This window comes from Lithobates pipiens, unplaced genomic scaffold (genome assembly GCF_037356315.1).
Source record: "Lithobates pipiens isolate NorthernLeopardFrog02 unplaced genomic scaffold, aLitPip1_a1.2 Scaffold_8, whole genome shotgun sequence".
NCBI classification, from domain to species: domain Eukaryota; kingdom Metazoa; phylum Chordata; class Amphibia; order Anura; family Ranidae; genus Lithobates; species Lithobates pipiens.
In genome coordinates, this window is record NW_027507903.1 from 195,619,079 (window position 1) to 195,628,263 (window position 9,185).

General features: G+C 41.5%; 1 protein-coding gene across 3 annotated transcripts in view; it reads right to left on the minus strand.

Moving 5' to 3' along the window:
* The window catches only part of PLXNB2 (plexin B2), a 342,174-nt gene extending 334,959 nt beyond the window's left edge, over positions 1-7,215 (minus strand). For all 3 annotated transcript variants that reach the window (XM_077474007.1, XM_077474008.1, XM_077474006.1), the window contains exon 1: positions 7,051-7,215. The gene's annotated coding sequence lies outside the window, so the exon portion shown is untranslated. The remainder of the gene's footprint in view (positions 1-7,050) is intronic.
* Positions 7,216-9,185: the final 1,970 nt, after the last annotated feature.

A 9,185-nucleotide genomic window follows, 5' to 3' on the forward strand; every position in this document is an offset into this window, starting at 1 on the left:
GTGCAAGAGGACTGAACAGTCTCCTTGACTTCATGCAGGCACACAGGCTGTTCCATCTGACCTCTACACCCCTGCTGTGTCTTGCAGTGACATGGAGGTCTGCAGTAAGAACTTCTGTGTGCTGTGGGGAACCAAGCAAATTGACAGTTTCCCAGGTGAGGATATTTTGTGAACATAGTGGTGTCCTAGAGGCATAGTCAGTGGAAAAGGTAAGTTATCATGATCTTTTTTTCTTTACAGGTAAGAAAGTTCGGAGATGCTTTCAGTTCATGAAAACGTCCCTTTACTGTACACTTAAAATTGTAGGTCTTTGTTAACAGAACATGTCATACCACGAACATAGGAGCTGCCCTTACTAAACTGTTTTGAAAAACATAGGCTCCAGGGCGGCTATCTTCATCTGGCTCCACAACTAAGAAGGCATCGACTTGGAACCAACATGCTATTGCATATATGCTTTTTACAGGCCAATGACTCACCAATTAAAAGGAAGGATGACCTTTCTGGAACTGGCCCCTTCAAAAAAAACAAGTCAGCAATAGCTGCTCCCATATCATCATATCCTGACAGGTGTCTTTTTACTAAACGTATTCGCACAAACAATAAATCAATGTTTTGCTCATTTTTTTGAGCGTCAAGGCCGAATTTGTACTTTAAAATCAACACAACGTTAACTGACAAATCAAGTGCATTTGAACAGAGCTCTAGATCGGTAGAAAAACAGAATTTCTTTTTTCATGTGTAACACTCCCCATGATCTGCAAGGCACTGTCTGCAACGCAGATTGATTTCACACCACAGAACAAAGTGTTACCATCTCTTATTAGTTACACAATGGGAGCCAACCATACAGAAATACAGACAAGAAGAGCAGAATTTGTTCTAGGGGGACAAATGCATGAATACGAGTTGTGCTGAATAAGAGCCAAATGTTTCTAAGTAAGACATTTAACATAAGTAAATACAAAAAGGAAGGCTGCATGTCTCAGACTGCCCATGGACAGCTCCATAAAAAATATATATATTCTCAACAATTTGAGCATTGCTTACAATTTTCAGGATATTTCCTCTGTACCAGACCGTTGTAAGGGGGGTTATTTTTTGTCACGCAAGAGTCGCATAGCTTTCATATAAATGCACACATTGGAAAGTGGAAAAAAAATTGACTCCTAGGTGAAAATTGTGTGAATCCTATATGAAACCATTTCATAATAGACACAGAGGTATTACAGAGTGATGTTCCATCCTTTAGGCTCAGTTCACACAGGGGCGACTTGGCCGCCTGACAAGTCGCACTCCGTTCTGTACTATGGAGCCGTTCTAATAGGAGCGACTCAAGTCGCTCCTACTTAGAAAAAAGGTTCCTGTACTACTTTTGGGGCGACTTCAGGCGACTTGCATTGACTTCTATACAGAAGTCGTTTTGCAAGTCGCCGCTGAAGTCGTTTGCAGGTCGCGTCTGAGTCGCACTGCAAGTCGTGCCGCCCCTGTGTGAACCGAGCCTTAGGAAGGTCTCTCTAATTGGATTCCAATCTGTGAAGGAAAGCAGAAGTCAGGCATTCCATAGAATATGCCATTCTCTTTCCTTCCACCACGGGTGCAAGATTCATTATGTATTGATGGTGGAGTGCATCCTGCAGTGCTACTGTATTCTAACAGCCTTCCCTGCCATTAGAACACAGTGATTAGTGTTGCCAGCGGCAATAACCATTTGGGAAAAACCCAACAGGCTGGTTGTACACAAGTCAATGGATAGATTGACTTGAGTGCAACCAGGGTGCCCACACATTAAACAAAATTCAGCCAGCCTCTGCTGAACTGATCATATTTGGATTCATGGATGGCCAGCTTAACACACTTGTCCCGCTGCCATAGTGCAAAGTCAAGCTAATACCCCCCCCCATCCATCTCCCTCACAAAAGAAATTCAATGGGGCTGCCAATTTCATTTTCTGTATATCTCCGATGATTAAGCAGTCATTACTGCCCAATTGCACTGATTTTATGAAGTACAAACTAATTCAAAAAAAAAAAAAGAAGAGCATCTGACCCTTATATGGCAATCTTAAAATTGTCTATTATGCAAGACAAGGTTTACAATTAGATCAAGAACATCTACATGTCCTCCACAACTATGGGAGATATCCCATGCTGAAGAATTCTTGACTGACAAGCAATTGACTGAGTTATATTATGGCTTAGCTAATCACCATTGTTTTACCCCAAGACAGACTGGCTCCGGGGATATCTGCAGAGTGCCTCCTCCACTCCTTCATAGATAAAAATGACAGTATATAGTGGTCAGTCATAAGGAACTTCATTCAGTGGTGAGATCATGCACGCTAGGCCAGCTGCCCACCAACTAATGCCTGTTGGCTGCTTTATCCTGCGCTTACATGCATTTCTATACACTATGCAATTCCTGCTGCAGATGATCAAATCTTGTGAACAGTGCATGGCTACACCATAATTAAAGCATGCTTAATATGATGACCAGAGTTAAGCTATTATGTCTAATTTAATCAGAATGATAACAAAGACTAATTCTTTTGATTGCTGGAAGAGGTCAATGGACACAAAGCAGCTCATCATTCTATTTGTTTTAAGCGAACTAAAAGCAGAACTCCTAGGAACGATCAGCCAAGGTCATCACTCTCCAACAATCACTTTATTAGAGGTCCATATTAAAGGATAAATGTTTAGTGCCTTACTATAGGGCTCACAAATACCACATCAGACACTGGATGCCTTTCCTACAGTACTAAAGATAGACTGATTCAACATTAATGATAATCATTATGGGACACCTAAAATCAAATAATAAAGCTAAATCATTTTTAGGCTGTTGAAAATAACTGGCATGGCACTAGCAGGTTTTGTAGAGCCAGTGGTTTGGAGGTGATACAATAGGCTACCATAGCTATGTCTAGTCTTCAAATTCCTACACAAGTCAGTTGAGAGTATCTGTCTATAGCAGTGTTTCTCAACTCCAGTCCTCAAGGTGCCCCAACAGGTCATGTTTTCAGGCCCTCCATTATTTTGCACAGGTGATTTAATCAGTTTCGCTGCCTTAGTAATTACCACAGCCGTTTCATCTGAGGGGAATCCTGAGAACGTGACCTGTTGGGGCGCCTTGAGGACTGGAGATGAGAAACACTGGTCTATAGGATCCACAGATCCTTTAGCACAAAGTATTATACTCACCCAGTACACAAGCATTGGTAACAGACTGCTAAACCAAAAGTCCATGCCCTCTTTTATATCCTCCTCTCTTCCCTACAGCCCATGATGTACACACCGAGTGCACTGGTAAACTCCAATGAACCTTAAGGTTGAATTCAAATCTCTGTGGTGCATTAGGTCACACATCAATGTGCTATGCGATAGGTTAGCCTATTCATAAAAGTGTGCCTTTTTTTTCTCAGTGCTAACACTTAGATCCATTGTGTTGTGGATGTGCATTGGGGAGCCATGTAAAGCAAATGGAGGCACACCACAGTTCACATGTTGTGGCAATGTGTGTGTTTTACCAAGTGTTAGTGCAACACAAAGATGTGAATCCAGCCTATAGGAACCTCTACTCTGCATCAGTCAGAGTAAATAAGTCTAAGTCTCTAAATGACCATCTACACATGTCCATGAAACATATGAGCGTATGTGGAATATTCCAATGGTCACACTGCCTGCTAAATCCATAAAGGCTTGAATCTTAGCCAATGTGGGCTGAATCAGCTGATATTCAACTGTTGGGTGCCCTTGATAGTCCTACTGATCTCCAAAAATTGTCCAGGAGCCAGGTGGAAAATTGATGGCCAAACAGTGCCTGCATCTAATCTGACCCAATTTTAGTGTGTAACATGTGCCCAGTGCTGCAGCCCACTTCCCTCCCTGTAACAGCAGTATGGGGATAAGTTCCCCATACTAGCTGTCATTGTTTGAAGACAGTGCGGCCCTGCGGGGCCCCACCATTGCACAACTCTAAGTCCAAATGAACTACAACCCCCCGACATCCTTAGTGGCTGTTGGCTTGTAATTCTCAATGACCTACCACTGCGCTGTGGTAGTTCATCGAGTCTCCCTGTCAGCAAGTATCGACTTATCTGTACGCAATGTACGGGTGGGCATGCAGATACACTGACTGTGTGCAGGAGACCTGCATGGCATTAGCAATCTGCTGATCGCTGGTGCAATGCTTTACAGGCTCCTACTACAAAAATAACTAATGCATTTTTTTTTACCTGCAAAAAGTTGTGCATTTATAATTTTGTAGAAAGGTGAACTTATCCTTTAAACCTACCCTCTTTGCTGCCACTTATATGCGTTAGGTGGGCAGCAAGAAATTAAACGCAGGGGAAACAATCTAGGAAACAAACAAATGTTATGCTTTAAAGGCCAGGTTGTAAAGGTTTTTTTTTTTTTTAAATAATAAACATGTTATACTTACCTGCTCTCTGCAAGGGTTTTGCACAGTGCAGCCCCGATCCTCCTCTTCTGGGGTGCGCCAGCAGCACTCCTGGCTTCTCCTCTTTATCGGGTGCCCCCACAGAGAGCCGCTTTCCATGGGGGCACCTGTGTGGGCTGACGAGTCCCACTGCTGTTTATTGACAGACAGGATTCTGCCCCGCCTCTGCAACACTGGATTTGATGGACAGCAGTGAGAGCCAATGGCTCCTGCTGCTATCAATCTATCCAATGAGGACAGAGACAGCAGCTGGAATCACTGGGCTCATGCACAAATCGCTGGAACGGATGGGTTCAGGTAAGAAAAAGGCTCTGGGGGCTGCTGCAGCACAGAAAAAGTTTTTCACCTTAACGCATCAAGATGAAAAACCTGGAGACTTAACAACTCCTTTAACTGAAGTGTGATATGTTTAGGCACGCATGTTTCTTCACAGATATGTGTGCTGTCTTAGGCAGTCCATTCAAACTGAATTGGCTGGCAAGCGCCTCAAAATTCGGACCTGTACTTTTTCTAAAAATGTCCCTCACTGCGATGCACATTAGTTTGACAGCAAGGTGCGTTGGGGTGCCATTCATTTTGAATGAAATGACATCACTGCAAGTAGTGGGCGTTGCCTCATGAAGTGGTAACATGCACCTGAACATATGTGGTCACACAATGCAAGGGTGAATGGGGACTACGATCAACTTCTCCTGCATTTTACTGCAACATGTTATTTCACATTTACACATGTTCAGAGGATCCAAGCTGCCCCTGGATCCACAGAATTATATCATCGCTAAATGCAGCTAAACTGAATGCACCTGAAAAACAGGTCACTGCACAGTATACCTTTACCATTTAAAATCAGGACATGCATTTACAGAAAAGTAATCACCAGAGTGAATGAGGCATTAGGATCATCCAGCAACAGGGGGCACACAATCCTCTCCTCCAGAAAATCTATTTACCATTTCTGTGCAACACTTAACAAAAAAGTTACAATTTCTCCCAAATGCCAGCTGCTCACCGATACAGTCCTCTGATGAAGGCAGAACAGTTCATGACACACTATTTACAGCTGTGTTCAGAAAACTTCCCAGCTCACAAGGTGTGTGTGTGTAAAGGGGGTGGGGGGGGAGGAATCGGCTACTGTAACATCCAAAAACAAGACCCAGCAAGTCTGAACTGTACAAGTCAGCCAGCGATCTCCATCCCCCAACACACTCCTTCCATAACTAAACATGCTAAAGTTTGTATCCCATTCACGACACTGATCAAAGAGCACAAAGCACGCCCTGACCTCCACCACTTACTTTATCTTGTCTGTCCCCCCCTTGCTGTAATATACTCACTCCCCCAGGTCTTACAGATCATGGAAAGGATGAGACATTCCAAAAAAAAAAAAAAAAAAAAAAAAAAAAAAGAAATCTTGTTACAGCTCCTTGATTGGGAAAGAAGAAGAAAGAAAAAAAAAAAAAAAAAAAAAAAAAAACCCACACACACTATAAAAATAAACATGAAAATAAAATTGTAAAGTGCTGTGCAGACTGTCTGCACTATATAAATCCTGAATAATATTATATCATAATATTAACACACATTTAAAAAAATAAATTGGAAAGCACCGTTGGTGCTATATAAACCCTGTATAAAAATAATAAATAAAAAAAAATAATGATAAAAGGCTTCACTCACAGCCATAAAATGCATTTACAAGCTTTTATTTACAGAACTGAATGCAGCTGCATTGTTTTCAATGGAGACATTCACACAGGTGTGTCATCGTGCACTGCGCTCAGTTCTGGAACGCCAAATCCAAAAACCTGCATCCAAGGACATATGTATACATGTATGTCAGATGCAGGTATTAAAAAAAAAATTAAAACAAACCAGGACAGTTTTACATAAGTATTTACTGATCATTATGGGAGGAACATTTGTGCTAGAAATAAGAAAAAAAATAAAACACACAACATTCACATACAGTGCGTAATAAGAACAGTCCAATTTTTGAGAACGTAGCCCAGAAAACCCAAAAATAGCCATAAAATAGAAAAAACAAACCCTAAAACGCACAGAAAATACAGCTGCTCCAGGAGGAATCTGGAAACAGCTGTGCACATCAACCAATCAGCTTCTTGTTTTCATCCTCAAAGCCTAACTGAAGAAAGTGAAAATAGAAAATGATTGGTTACTGAGCATGGTTGCTCCAGTTTCTGTCTGCTGTAGTATTATGAAAACTTCCCCCTCAAAAATATAAAAACTGAAATAATAATAATAAAAAAAACAAATAGTAGAAGAGAGGCCGCCCATACACGGTCGGGCATGTAGTGAGTGGGAGGACAGTGTGGTTAGCAGTGGAGGAGGAAGCATGTGATGACTGGGAGCAGGTATGAGGTGACCACAAGGAGAAGTGATATGTCCACAGAACATGCATACTCCATGCACACTCCCCTCCCCCTCTCACTAAGTTGATGACAAAGTCCAGCATTGGTGTGAAGCGGGCGGTGTGGTGAGGACGGGGCGGACATAGTAATGAGGGCGCTTCTCCTCTCCAACAGGTGCCCCTCACTCTCTTCTCTCACGCACACATAGACACTCACTCACCCAAGTTGCAGTCAGTGTCGGGCTGTCCCCGGTGGTCCAGCTCTCAGCCCTCAGCTCCCATATCTGAGCCTCCCGCCCCCGCCGCTCCGATCCGATCAATGAGCAGAGCCAGGCACACCTGTGGGCGATGCACACATCCGCTCTCCAGCACAATACCAGACAGGAAGCAGAAAAAAACCGAGAGAGGAGAGGAGAGACGAGTCCAGCCTTCCACTCAGGATCGGGTTACAGCCTGGCCGTGCGGAGGAATGGGAGGGGCGGGGGGAGCTCACATCGGGAGGGGGGATCCATGACAAAGACTCCGGGCTCCGCACCCACACAGATCCATATACTAAGTACACTTCTACCATGGAATACATACACGGACCCGGGCTGCTGGGGTGCAGCCTCCCTCCTGGAGTGTCCATTGTTCTCTCTGCTCACATGGAGGGAGAACAGATCCCGTATTTACTAAAGAGAATACATCTGTGATATACATTAACCCTCATATACTAAAGGGAATACACTTATTATATAAACATTCCTCATATAATAAAGAGAATACATCTATGATATACATTATCCCTCATATAATAAAGAGAATACATCTATGATATACATTATCCCTCATATACTAAAGGGAATACACTTATTATATAAACATCCCTCATATATTAAATAGTATACATCTATGATATAAACATCCATCGTATACTAAAGAGAATACATCTATGATATAAACATCCATCGTATACTAAAGAGAATGCATCTATGATATAAACATCCATCGTATACTAAAGAGAATGCATCTATGATATAAACATCCATCGTATACTAAAGAGAATGCATCTATGATATAAATGATCCCTCATATACTAAAGAGAATACAACTATGATCTAAATTATCCCTTATATATTAAAGAGGATGTATATATGATATAAACATCTCTTATATTCTAAAGCTAATACATCTATGATATAAACATTCATCATATACTAAAGACAATACATCTATGATATAAACATCCATCGTATACTAAAGAGAATACATCTATGATATAAACTATCCCTTATATACTAAAGAGAATGCATCTATGATATAAACTATCCCTTATATACTAAAAAGAATACATCTATGATATAAACTATCTCTTACATACTAAAGAGAATACATCTATAATATAAGCCTCTCTTATATACTAATGAGAAAACATCTCTTATATACTAAAGAGAATACATCTATGATATAAAGATCCTTTATATACTAAAGAAAATACATCTATGATATAAACAACCCTCATATACTAAAGAGAATACATCTATAATATAAATTATTATTATTATTATACAGGATTTATATAGCGCCAACAGTTTACACAACGCTTTACAATAAAAAGAGGGACAGTACAATTACAATAAAGTTCAATGCAGACGGAATAGGAGGGCCTTGCTTGTGGAGATTAGAATCTAAGGGGGGGGCGGAGGTGGTACAAAAGGTAATGGCTGCAGGGGATGATCTGATGGAGGTGACTCAAGTACAGTTCTTAGGTGGGTGTGGGATAGGCTTCCCTGAAAAAGTGAGTTTTCAAGGATTGCTTGACGATGGACAATGGAGCTGACTGGACATACTATGGCAGGGAGTTCCAGAGGATGGGAGAGGCTCTGGAGAAGTCCTATAGGCAAGCATGGGACAAGGTCCAAGAGGGAGCTAGAGAGCAGGAGGTCCTTGGAGGAGCGGACGATGTTTGCAGATGTGATCGGTGATGTAGCTGGCGGGCAATGTTTTGGATGCAGCATTCAAAACAGGCTGTGAAAAGCACATGTAACAAATAATGAAAAACAAAGAAAGAAAAATAAATAAATAAATATATGAATAAAAGTCCAAATATTCAGTAAGTACAAAAAGTCTTTAGAGTCCTCGCAGGACAAGAATTGTGATAAATCACATGAAATAAATGCTAAAAGGTGATCATAAAGACATCTTGAAGCAGTGGATTCTCGGTGAAAATAAACAAGATGGGTACTCTTACCAGAATCATGAGGTCATATATGCATATAAAGATAGGTGGATCTCCGCAGGTCTACCAGCCGTTGAAATTTCTGGAGGTCCTCTGGTCATAGGAGGAATGATCCCTATCGTCCCCAAGATGCCTGTT